Genomic DNA, 13,818 nt, shown 5'->3' on the forward strand with positions numbered 1-13,818 from the left:
GTTTTTTATTTTCCTTGCATGTCCCCCTCGGATCTACAGATACTGCACTTCCAAGTGCCCTTTGTACTTGTAGTGCAAAGTGGATTTGCCTTTCCTAAATAACCCCCATTGTGTTTTTTTTTCAAAATTGTCACTTTTTTTGTTTATAGAGCAAAAAATAAAAACCGCAGAGGTGATCAAATACCACCAAAAGGAAGCTCTAATTGTGGAAAAAAAATGACATCAATTTTGTTTGGGTACAGCGTCGCACGACCGCGCAATTATCAGTTAAAGCGACGCAGTGCTGTACCACAAAAAATGGCCTGGTCAGGAAGGGGGTAAATTCTTCTGGGGCTGAAGTGGTTAATTACCACCAAAAGAAAGTTCTATTTGTGTGAAAAAAATTATAAAAATTTTGTTTGGGTTCAGTGTTGCATGATAACACAATTGTCATTCAAAGTGTGACAGAGCTGAAAGCTGAAAACTGGCCTGGGCAGGAAGGGGGTAAAAGTGTCTGGTATTGAAGTTGTTAACCACTTGCCTAATGGCTCTCACACTTTGAATGACAATTTGCCGGTCATGCAACACTGTACCCAAACAAAATTTTTATCATTTTTTTCCCACACATACAGACTTCCTTTGGTGGTATTTGATCACTGCTGGGTTGTTGTTTTTTTGCCAAACAAAATGTAAAAAAAATATATATATATTTTTCATAGTTTGTTATAAAAATTTACAATTTTTCTCCTTCACTGATGTGTACTGATAAAGCTGCACTGATGGGCACCGATAGGCAGCACTGGTTATCGGTTCTCTTCTCTTCTCACGCTGTCAGCATGAGGAAAGAAAAGCTGATAACCAGCTTGTGCTTAAATCCTGTGATCAGGTGTCATTGGCTACAGCTAATCATGTGGTAAAGGGCCTGTGATTGGCCTGATCTGTGATCTGTGATCAGCCGAGTCCTTCAGGCTCGGCAATCCCAGATCGTGGTCCAGGGTTTAGGTCTGGAGACATGCTTGGCCAGCGCATCACCTTTACCCTCAGCTTCTTTAACAAGGCAGTGGTCGTCTTGGAGGTGTGTTTGGGGTTGATATCATGTTGGAATACTGCCCTGCAGCCCAGTCTCTGAAGGGAGGTGATCATGCTCTGCTTCAGTATGTCACAGTACATGTTGGCATTCATGGTTCCCTCAATAAACTGTAGCTCCTCAGTGCCGGCAGCACTCATGCAGCCCCAGACCATGACACTCCCACCACCATGCTTGACTGTAGGCAAGACACACTTGTCTTTGTACTCCTCACCTGGTTGCCCCCAAACACAATTGACACCATCTAAACCAAATCATTTTGTCTTGGTCTCATCAGACCACAGGATCTGGTAATCCATGTCCTTAGTCTGCTTGTCTTCAGCAAACTGTTTGAGGGCTTTTTTTGTGCATCATCTTTAGAAGAGGCTTCCTTCTGGGACGGCAGCCATGCAGACCAATTTGATGCAGTGTGCGGCGTATGGTCTGAGCACTGACAGGCTGACCCCACCCCCCTTCAACCTCTGCAGCAATGCTAGCAGCACTCATTGGTCTATTTCCTAAAGACAACCTCTGGATATTGCACTCAACTTCTTTGGTCGACCACAGCAAGGCCTGTTCTGTGTGGAACCTGTCCTGGTAAACCGCTGTATGGTCTTGGCCACTGTGCTGCAGATCCGTTTTAGGGTCTTGGCAATCTTCTTATAGCCTAGGCCATCTTTATGTAGAGAAACAATTCTTTTTTTCAGATCCTCAGAGAATTGTTTGACATGAGGTGCCATGTTGAACTTCCAGTGACCAGTATGAGAGAGTGAGAGCGATAACACACCTGCTCCCCATTCACACCTGAGACCTTGTAACACTAATGAGTCACATGACACCGGGGAGAAAAAATGGCTAATTTGGACATTTTCACTTAGGGGTGTACTCACTTTTGTTGCCAGCGGTTTAGACATTAATGGCTGTGTGTTGAGTTATTTTGAGGGGACAGCAAATTTACACTGTTATACAAGCTGTACACTCACTACTTTACATTGTAGCAAACTGTGAGATACTGTATATATCTTCATCTCTCAGTAAAATAAATTCTTGTGATCCTGCTATGATCGTCCTTGGTCAGACCTGACCTGTTTATAGGGTGATGGGCTCACCACTGGGCTTCTACGTTGACAGCCATTGGCACCCCTGGTTAGGTATACTAGCAGCCGTGCTGAGACACATTACAAAGGCATAGTCAAGGGCACCGTTTTCAATATTTGCATATTTGTTTTTTTGGGTGGTGACAAACAACCACCCCCCCCCCCCCCGGTTAGCCAGCACCCCACGACCCCCCACGGGGTCGGTCGGTCAGTTGGTCATCCAACCCCGCACTTACCCATCTAGGTCACCGGCAGGCAGCGCTCCTACGCACAGCGGCTTCCACCTCGCCTCCTCCATCTGTGCATCACAGCGGTGTCTCCTCCCTCCTCCTTGATGTCCAATGGGATCGCCTGTCCTTTCAGCCAATCAGGTGATGGTTATCAGGACTCACTTCCTGATAGGCCGGGGGGAGAATCAGTGTGACAATAGCTAATATTAATTTGCTAATGACACACAAGTGGGTGTGCTCGGCGCGCAGTGCTCTGCACCCTGAGCCCACTCTTTTTTGAAGCCTCTTAGAGTCTCTGGCTCTAATCATGTGCTTCAAAAAGAAAAAAAAAACTCTAGTGGAAACCAATGCGTCTGGCGCCCTGCATGTAGTTTAGTAGGCTGGATGCATGGATGGGGGGGGGGGGGCGTCTCTGGTTGGAACAATGATGTGCAGCCAACACTGGAACAAGTGCATGCAGACAGGAAGTGGAGATGGAGGAGTTCAGCAGCACTAAGAGGACAAAAAATTCTATGTAAAAAAACAAGGCAGTTGTTAACGATACACAGTAGTTTAGCAAACTAAAAGTGAATAGGGTTTACATATACACTATATTACTTAAAGTATTGGGGCGCTTGCCTTTACATGCACATGAAATTTAATGGCATTCCAGTTTTAGTCTGTAGGGTTCAATATTGAGTTGGCACTCCCTTTGCAGCTATAACAGCTTCAACTCTTCTGGGAAGGCCGTCCACAAGGTTTAGGAGTGTGTCTATGGAATGTTTGACCATTCTTCCAGAAGTGCATTTGTGAGGTAAGGCACTGATGTGAATGAGAATGCCTGGTTCACAGTCTCCACTCTAATTCATCCCAAAGGTATTCTATTGGTTTGAGGTCAGGACTCTGTGCAGGCCAGTCAAGTTCCTCCACCCCAAACTCGCTCATCCATGTCTTCATGGACCTTGCTGTGTGCAATGGTGCGCAGTCATGTTGGAACAGGAAGGGGCCATCACCAAACTGTTCCCACAAAGTTGGGAGCGTGAAATTGTCAAAAATGTCTTGTTATGATGACACCTTAAGAGTTCCCATCCCTGGAACTAAGGGGCCAAGCCCAACCACTGAAAAACAACCCCACAACATAATTCCCCTCCACCAAATGATTTGGACCAGTGAACAAAGCAAGGTCCATAAAGATATGAGTGAGCGAGTTTTGGGGACCAAGAACTTGACTGGCCTGCACAAAATCTGATCACTTTCATTACTGTCACAAGGAATGTAAGCATCCCTTGTGACAATATTAGACAGAGACAGGTACTCTTTATGGAGAGATCTGGGGTCTATACCACCTGTGACTTGTGACTTCATTCCTATAGATAAACCTCACTCCTCTTAATAGCTGGGGGGCCACACTGCAAAGATCACTGGAAAGGAGGGGAAGGTAGGTACTTACCAGGCATACTGTACCAGAAGGGTGGCCTTTCTGCAGCCGGGCTGCGGGTGCGGCGGGCGGCATGAGAGAGCCTGGCGGCTGGCATGAGACAGTCAGGGCGGCGGGCATATGAGCGCCGGGTGGAAGAGATAAGCGAGTGGGCAGGCAACATGGCAGGTGACATCATCTTTCACCGCTCTCCTGCCTTCACTCGGCACCCCTCTGGACCAGTGCTGCCACCAATGCAGTGGCAGGCAGCGTGGCAAGTTACATTCTGCATTTTGTGGCAGGCAACGTGGCAGGTGATGTGGCAAGTGACATTTCGCATCTAGTGACAGGCAACATGGCAGGAGACATAGCAAGTGACATTCTGCATCTGGTGAGAGGCAACGTGGCAGATAATGTGGCAAGTGACATTCAACATCTGGTGACAGGCAACGTAGCAGGTGACATGGCAATTGGCATTCCGCATCTAGTGATAGGCAACATGGCAGGTGACATGGCAAGTGACATTCTGCATCTGGTGACAGGCAACATGGCAGGTGACGTGGCAAGTGACAATCCACATCTGGTGGCAAGTAGCGTGGCAAGTGACATTCTGCATCTGGTGGCAGGCGACGTGGTAAGTGACATTCCGCATCTGGTGGCAGGCGACGTGGTAAGTGACATTCCGCATCTGGTGGCAGGTGACATGGCAAGTGACATTACGCATCTGGTGGCAGGTGACGTGGCCAGTGACACACTCCGGGCTCCCACTAATTCTGCATTATGGTGAGTTGTACTATTTTATTTATTACTGCAATGTAATAATAGAAATAATACGCTGACAAACTGCCGACGAAAAATCGATTTCCCCCGCGTGACAACCACGCCCACCCCCCCCCCCCCCAACCGGGATATTCCATGGTCCTCGGTGCCAAAAAGATTGGGGACCACTGGTTTAAAGGGCAAGTGCACTTTGGGTAAAGTTGTCTTTGAAATCGAAGACTGTGTTGCACCAGGCAGGAATAGAGCTCTAGATATATTCTATACAGGCTCTTCCAGAGTGGGAAGCAGAAAAGAATAGGTGTTCCACACAAAAATGGAACTTCCACTTTTCGGAACCCTCCGGTGTCACATTTGGCACCTTTCAGGGGGGAGCAGATACCTGTCTAATACAGGTATTTGCGCCCACTTCTGGGCATAGATCCCCGCGCCGCAAGGGTTCACTTTCTGATTCCCTTACCGAAAATGGCGCCGACTGCACCTGAGAGCCGAGGGACAGATCGACTTCAAGTGCCTACGTCGTGGGCGCCCTGGACAGGTAAGTGTCCTTATTTTAAAAGTCAGCAGCTGCAGTATTTAAAAAAAAAAGTAATTAAAAAAAAGAAACAGCGGAACTCCACTTTAAACCCAAAAGCAGATATTATATTGCAGCTTACCGCATGTGGTGGCTGCATTAGTTTAATTTTTTAGGCTTTCTCTCTTCTATTTTCATGTGGTAATCCAGCCAGCAAGTTTGATGTTTTTCACAGCACAAACTCTCCAGCAGAATGTATCAGTTTACATGGATGGGACAAACCAGTTAACACTGGCAGGGGTGATTTAAAATATTTATTCATGCAAAACCTTTATCTCAAAAGCAAAAAAAAACGCATATAAAGTGTGAGATTGGTGAGTGGGAGTTTGGTTTCAATTTGTTAGTGTACCTGCTAATACCTTTAACACTGTACCCCCCCCCCCCCCCACCCATGTGGACAATGCTGCTGTCTGCTGTGCCTCCTGTGATCATCCCCCCAGAGTGGTGTCTCACTAATACAGGAGGTGTATTACTGGCCAGATCAACAGGCGAAACAGAGGGATGGAAAAAACAAAGAGATTAAAACTAATGCAGCCACCGCATCTAACAATCGGTAAGCTTCAAATAAAACATTTTTTGTTTTGGGTTTAATAACGCTTTAAAACAACAAGAGTGACACAAAGAGAGTGAAATGTATTGTATAGTAGTTTTGTTTAGAAATATATTTCTTCGTTATGGTCAGTGTTCTGTTTCAAATTGTCACTTTATGCAATTGAACAGTCCTCTAGAAACCCAACCTGTGCAGACAGAATGGTCATCTGCTAACTTGGCATAATCCACAGGCATCTTCAACTCATCAAGAAGATTCAGAGTGAAATCCAAGGATGTTTTCTGAGCATTTCATGAAGGTGGAAAGAGTTTCATGGAGAAATATGCCTTCTATCCCTATTGTGGGGAGCTCTTTACTGCTTTAGGGGGGAAAATGCAATTAGAGAGCATGAGGAAGCAGGGAGGGTCAGCTACGGGCTGGTCTAACGAGTGCATAACAGGAGGCGGAAACAGCGTAAGGTACCAAGGCAAGCTCCCAACTGTCCCTGATTCGGGATAAAGTCCCTCTATCCCTCTATCTTCTTCATTTGTCCCTTATTTTGGACTGATCTATATAATTGTACAGAAAATGCATTATTTATCTTTCAAAAGGTGTTTCCCAGTGCTAAACCTATCATCCAATTTCTAAATTGCTACATTTGTAGATTTCAAAATCCAATATAAAGGAATGGGGGTGCTAAAAAAAAAGCACTTGTGGGTTTAACAAATTTTTTTTTTTTGTAGACTTCTTCTTTTGAGGGGGTGGGGCAGGGGGTGTGTCCTATGCCTATATACTTTTGCTAATAGGTGTCCCTCATTCCCATCTCAAAAAGTTGGGAGACATGAAAAATATAGCAATAAACTATAATAAAGCAGACTGCCGGAAGTTAGTATTAAATATTCCGTGGTAATTTACTACAGACTGGAGCAGACAGAATCTGGAGAAGCTGTGCATACGGTAGTAACCAATCAACTTCTAGGTTCAGGTTGTTCAGTAGTGAAACATTACTCTGTGAAATGACTTGGAATCTGTGACTCCGCTCCATATTCCAACAGTAATAATAACTTTTTTGTTTGTTTTTTGGGGGAGATAGGGGGGTTGGGATGTTTCACTTGTTTTTTTTAGTAGCCCTGTCACCATTCTGGCCTAAGCCAGAATGAAATGTCATGCTGCAGCAGCCCATTTATAGAGTAGCTCGGGGCAGAGTTGCTACATCTTCGGGGGCCAGGCTGCCTAAAGCCGAATGCGGCAGCCGACTAAATAGGATCAAGATGACAGCGGAGGCTGGGGGCTCTGATACCCAAATGGTGGATCGCTGCTGAACAACGCTGGGCAGATAAGTGTGTTTTTTTATATATAACCCAGCAAAGCAGCTAAGAGGGGATAAAAAGGAGGAAAAGCATGGGGGAGTTAAAGCAGAGCTCCATCCAAAAAGGGAAGCTCCACTTGTTCCCACTCTCCCCCTCTCTGTTACCACATTTGCCACTTTATTTGGGGGGGGGGTGGGTACTAGGTTTTCACAGGTACCTGCTCCCAATTCCTGCTAAGACCCTCCTCCTTTCCCCACTGTCTTCTGGGACACATAGAGGTCCCAGAAGATGGCGGGACCATTCAGGAAGTGCAGGGTGACTCGCCGCAAGGCTTCACTTCCTGTTTCCCTTACTACAGATGCCGGCGCCTGCCCCCGAAGCTGACTGACAAATCGACTCGAGTTGCCGACATCGCAGGATCCCTGCACAGGTAAGTGTCCTTACAATAAAAGTCAGCAGCTACGGTATTTGTAGCTGCTGACTTTCCATTTTTGTTTTTACAGGCTGGAACTCCTCTTTAAGTTGTGATTTACATTTTAGAAATAAAAGCTAGAAGCTGATTTGTTTGCAATGCATAGCTGCTTCAGATTCTGTCTACTCCAGTCTTAGTCAATTTCCTTCCACGTTTATAGGGCTCAGCAGCTCAAGATAAAATATGCACATATGTGAAAGTGACTCATTCACGATCAGGAGACTCCTTCTACGGTTTCACTCAGGCGTGACCCTCTTGGATACCTTAGCACGTTAAATATTTGCAAAACAAAGGTTGTATAATATAAATGTAGCGACGGTACTCCTAACGAGTACGCGATATATGTTTAAATTTAGTTTTTTCCTAAAACTGTAATGAGTTTTGGGACTAATTGTGCTAAATTGTACTTTGGCATCAGTTTGGCTGGGCTGTATAAAAGTTCTGCCTGGTCATAGGTGGGGTTGTACACCTGTGGAAGGCTATAGAACACAGTCTGGTTGGGCGCATTGGGTACCAATCGCTGTCTCGGAACCAATCAGTGGGCGCGTTTGTCTCACTGCATAATCCGGGAAGGGGTACTTAAGGTGCCAAAGTCACGTGGTTCTGGGTTCCGGTCCAGAAGTTGTTGCTGACTCCGTGGTCCTGGTCCTCCTGACCAGCCCCCAGGGGCCCTCATGGCCTGGGGTGCGGATCCATCTGTTTCCGTGCCTCAGAAATGGCTAGTTCGAGGCACAGTAACTGGAAGGAGGATTCTAAGGTGTTCCAGTGCCGTCACGGGTTTTGGAGAGGTCCAGCAACTCTACATGTGACCAGGGGAGGACTCTTTGGTAAGAGAGCCACGCACAAGGCTGGCTGCTTGGTAAGAGCCTGGAAGCTGAGCTGCTATGGACTTTGATTGAATCCACAATTCTTACCGTATCGCTGGACCAGCTGAAAGATTCTGGTACAGTAAGAAAAGTTCCTACTTCTACCCTTCCAGTTGTAACTAAGTTTCCAAGTTTCCAACCAAGTCTGCGTGAGAGACTTTGAAAAGCTAGAATTACCTGTTGGCTGCTAAACCCAAAACTTAAGGATTTATCCAACAGTTAAAGAGTCCAGTTGCGAGTGGCTGTTCCCTGGATTATGTACATAGAGAGAGACTTTTATTAAAGTTCGCAGTTCCAAGCACCTGAGCTAAACTCTACCCTGATACCCTCTATTCCCAACTTAGAGACTGAGTTTGTTCAACCATTTTATGCAAAATAAAAATCCTAACAAGGAATTCAAGTGTCGGTCTCTGCAGTTACTGGGTTGTCAACCCTGGGAACCCCTAGACAAGGACGAGTACGAGCTGGAGGAGGTAATCGGTAAGCCCAGAAAAATTCAGCCGCTCCTTCGGGGGTAAGTGCTACATAAAACAGAGATATAAAAAAATCTGTTTTATAAAATAAATGCTAAAAAGCAAAAATAAAATATTACTCACTCAAAATCATTATATTACCCCATTAATAGGCTTGATTTGGGGATCTAAGCAGTAGTTCTACATTAAGCAACTCGTTTTTGTTTAAATGGCAGTTATTCTTCTCAGACCATTGCTGATTGGTATGATGGGCTGGGATTCTTCAGCTCTCATTGTTAGGCTCTTCTCTCCTTTCCATAGACTTAGGCCCTTAGGCTGCAGCGATAAATATCACAAGCAAACTTCAAAAGCACAGATACTGATCATAAACTTCAGCAGGCGCAATGCTACAGGGACGTGTACGGCTGTAATACGTGACGCTGTGTCTTGTGCTCAATTACATAGCAATGCTAGTTATGGAATCCCACATTGAGAAGGGAATGAAAAACAGCGCAATGGTAAAACAAAGCAACCCATTTAACAATTAAAGGGTTTGCAAAAGTGGCGGCTGGTGTTTTTTTTTTTTTTTTTTTTTGGGGGGGGGTGGGTGGCAAACAACCCCCCAGCCTAGTCTACCGGCTGGTCTGGAACTTACCCCATCTAGGCATCAGGCATCGGACATCAGGCACCAAGCAGCGAGCAGTGGGCATCATCTCCTGTGTCCCTTTCCTCCATCATGGCGGCTGTGCTTCTCCTCTCCTCATCCTAGGCGTCCAATAGGATCACCTATTCTTTCAGTCAATCGGGTCTCTATATGCTGTATTCCTGATTGGCTAAGAGGAGGATCAGTGTTACAATAGCGAATTTTCATTCGCTATTGTAACACATCTGGGTGGGCTGTGAGTGCATTCTCTGCGCCCTGAGTCCACCCTATTATGAAGCTTATTAGAGCCTTTGGCACTGACATTGGGGTTTAATAGAGGAAGTGATATCACATGTGTTATCAAATAAAGGGCATGTTAGCCCCCTGTGATAGCAATAACAGTACAAAAAACTAAAGTATAATTAAATAAATTAAAAGCACTCCTGTCGCCCTGTGAACACACCCGAATGCAAATGCACATGCAGGACATGCACATGTATGTAAACACCGATTGAGCCATACATGTGAGGTGTCCCTGAGAATGTTGGATTGCCCTAAATCACAGTTAAAGTATATGTACATGATCATATTGTAATACAATCAATTCGGTTTAACCTTCCAGACGGTAATCCCAATTGTGGCTCGGGGTTAATTTTCAGTGCCAAAAGTGGTGACCCCCAAACCACACTCGGCATTACACTGTAGTGTTACTTAGCTTGTCTCTGTGATCCCGGATGTCCTCACACTGTGTCCTCCAGCCGATGCCGGTGTTCTGTCAGATTAGGCGATCCGTCATATCTTGTAACGGAAGTGACATTCCGTCGCCGCCATCTTGCTTCACCTCACACTCGTCCGCAGTAAGGATACAGTGAGAAGGCGGCAACGGATATCTTATTACACCCACCGGAGTTTTGCATTTCACACTTATTTGTAACAATAAACTGAGCTTATATAATAAAATTCACTATTTAGAAATAGGTGACACTCTTTTCAGAGGTTTGCTGACCTGACAGAACACCGCTGCTTCTATAATTCAACATCAAAACAGTCTGATGGATTTGAAAATACTGTATTGATGTTTTTTTTTTCTGTTTTTAACTATATAAGCTTTGTTCACTGTTACAAATAAGTGTGAAATGCAAAACTCCGGTGGGTGTAAAAAGATGTCCGCTTGGCGCCTTCTTATTGTATCCTTACTGCGGACGAGTGCAGAGTGTAGCAAGATGGCGGCGACGGAACATCATTTCCTTTACAAGATATGACAGGTCGCCTAATCTGATGGAACATTGGCATCCGTCTTCCGGGTTCCCTTCCCTGCAAGTGGCCACGATGCAGGGAGGCAGAACCAGTGCGAAATTCAAAATAGTAAACAAAACATAACATACACACAATACATTGTAATCTGTTAGGATTACATTACTGTATCAAACCATTTCACCTCAGTTTTGTCCCTAGTGCTTTGTCCAGTAACCAGCTAGAAAACAGCGATAGTGTCCAGGGCCGTCTTTAATATTGATTGGACCCTGGGCAAAAATTTTCTTGGGCCCCCCATGCAATTTTACTCTCCACCTGCTCTGAGACATACAATAAAATGTAAAATCAGTTTACTATATCAGATGAGGCAGCAATTGCAATTGGTTACCAGTGGTTACAGCATATAATTACTGCTTACTGATTGGTTGCTAAAGGTTACAGCACACATTACGGCTCACTGATTAGTTGCTAGAGATTACAACAAATGATTTCTGCTTGTTAATTGCTAAAGATTACTGTACAGTAATACTGCTCACTGCAGGAGGGCATGATCTACATATTAATGCTGCCTTTATTTACATATCAATACCGATGGTCACAGCTATTTACTTATGAATGCCGCCACTATTAACATATGAATGCCGGTTATTTGCATGTAAACACAGGTCTGCAGGTGAGTTATCTGTACACAACAATAGGGCAGAGCTGGGCAGCATTATTACCAGCACTTCACACTGAGATATCGAGACACAGCACAGGACTAAAACTTCAAAGGACAAGGAAATTTAAACCAGAATAGTTGGCAAGTATGAAGCAGCTGCCTTGGGCCCCACAACAATGACAGGGCCCAGGGCAGCTGCCCCTTTTGCCCTGCCTTAAAGACGGCCCTGATAGTAACTTAGAATCACAAGCAGAATTGAGCGATAGTGATTCATTTGGACAAATTTCAGTGTTTTTTGTTTGATTACATTATTGAATTAATTTTTTTTTTTTTTTTACGTATAATCCTTTATTCAAAAGATTTTTCCATTTAAAACAAAACATCTACATAATAACAGAAAAAGGAAATAGACCCATTTTAGAATGTAAAATAAATCAAAACCAACCTCACAAAACAAATATAACAGATAGACCAGCATATTAAATTCATGATAAAGAATAATACAAATTATAAAATAATACAATAATAATACGCCACACTAATAAAAATTAATTATCAAATCTAATAGGGTCCTATAGCCTCAACATATACCTAAAATGTAATATTTACATCAACTAGTAATCTATAATACATTATATTTATATCGCTGCTTAATATCTTCCTTTATTATTCCTTGGCTTATCTACTTTTACTACTACTAATACTACAAAAAGGGAGGAGCTGACTAGCTCAGATTCAGAACTTCATGGCTTCTGACCCCCTTCCCTTCCCCCCCTGACTTAACCCGTCGAACCCAGCCTGCCATTATAGGTCTTCATGCCTCACCTAGACAGGGAGGCAATAGAAATACTGGGGTGTGCAAGCAAAGGTCATCCATGGCCACCAGGTATCCCTACATTCCTCCTCTCTACCATAGAGAAACGCAGTCATATATTCCATTGTCCTAATTTCATCTATTCTAGAAATTTTATGTTTCAAAGAAGGTGTAATGGTAGACTTCCACAGGTCTGGGATACATGCCCGGGCAGCATTCAGCATATGAGCTGTCAGCGACTTTTTATAATGATGGAGAGGCGGCTCATTTAGATGCAGAAGGTATCCCAGAGGATCTGAACCAAGGTCAACTGATGTCAAATGTTTGATCAGGTTTCCCACTTCCTTCCAAAATGATGCAATTAAAGGGCACAACCAAAAAATATGTAGTAATGTCCCTGTCTCTTTATCGCAGCGTCCACATAACTTAGAAGTTTGGGGATAAAGTTTATTAAGTAAGACCAGGACCCTGTACCACCTGACCAATAACTTATATACCTGTTCTTGAAAGCAGCTTGCTATAGAGGATTCATGAGCCAATGAAATGATCCTGTTAATTTGGGATCTTGTAAAAAGAGTCCGCCTCCCCGAGACGTATATACAGAGGTATATAACTTTCTGAAGGTTCAATAATGTGTTTATACAGAAGTGATAGCATATGTGGTACATGTTTCCCCTCTGTACATAGGCGCTCAAATCAAATTTAATTTATTAGATTATTATTTTTTATAATTATTTATCATTTATTATATTATAATATATTATTTTGTGTTTCAAACTTTATCATTCCAGGATGTCTACTAGACTCTTGTTTGGACAGATTTAAGTGAGCTATTCCTAAGAATTACAGGCCTGCAATATAACAAATTATAACAATATAACAAATTTCCATGCAAAGCAATTGTACCGTGTTGACATTCAAAAATACTGACATAATCAGATTGCCAGGGGAGTTAAAATAAAAATGAAAGGCTAAACATTTGTGTATAGATATAAAATACACACATATATATATATATATATATATATATACACAGTACCTGACCACGAGATTGTGCTCTGTTGCTCCTCGCGCTCGCCACCCCCAATACATTCCTATGGATACGCTGCATCTCTTAGGGGCGGTGAGCGTGAGAAGCACAGCCCCGCAGCGATGATTTCCAGTGCGATACGATCACAATCTCGCGGTCAGGTACTGTTTATATATATATATATTTATGGTCGGAGCCCTCCGCTCTAAGAGATATGAAAGAACACATAAACACGTCACAAGACTAACAACATAAAATAGACCTGAACTGTGCCCTTGGTCTGCTGTAAGGTAAGCCCTGGTGAGCTGGGCGGTGAGCCCTGGTCTGCTGGGCGATATGCCAAGAGAAGGCCGCATACCTTAAGAAAGTAAATGGATGTTTCTGTAGAGAAACGTGTTTTAAGTGAAGTACTCTGAGAAGGGAAATGGGTGGGTGGGTACCTTGCACTGGAACCGACACAGACCGTTTGTGGATGGTCTGATTATATACCCTCCGGGCTCCTCCCATAATTACGGGCCACCATATTGGCCCTCTTATTTATGGTCGGAGCCCTCCGCTCTAAGAGATATGAAAGAACACATAAACACGTCACAAGACTAACAACATAAAATAGACCTGAACTGTGCCCTTGGTCTGCTGTATGGTAAGCCCTGGTGAGCTGGGCGGTG

This window comes from Lithobates pipiens, unplaced genomic scaffold (genome assembly GCF_037356315.1).
Source record: "Lithobates pipiens isolate NorthernLeopardFrog02 unplaced genomic scaffold, aLitPip1_a1.2 Scaffold_19, whole genome shotgun sequence".
Classification (NCBI taxonomy): domain Eukaryota; kingdom Metazoa; phylum Chordata; class Amphibia; order Anura; family Ranidae; genus Lithobates; species Lithobates pipiens.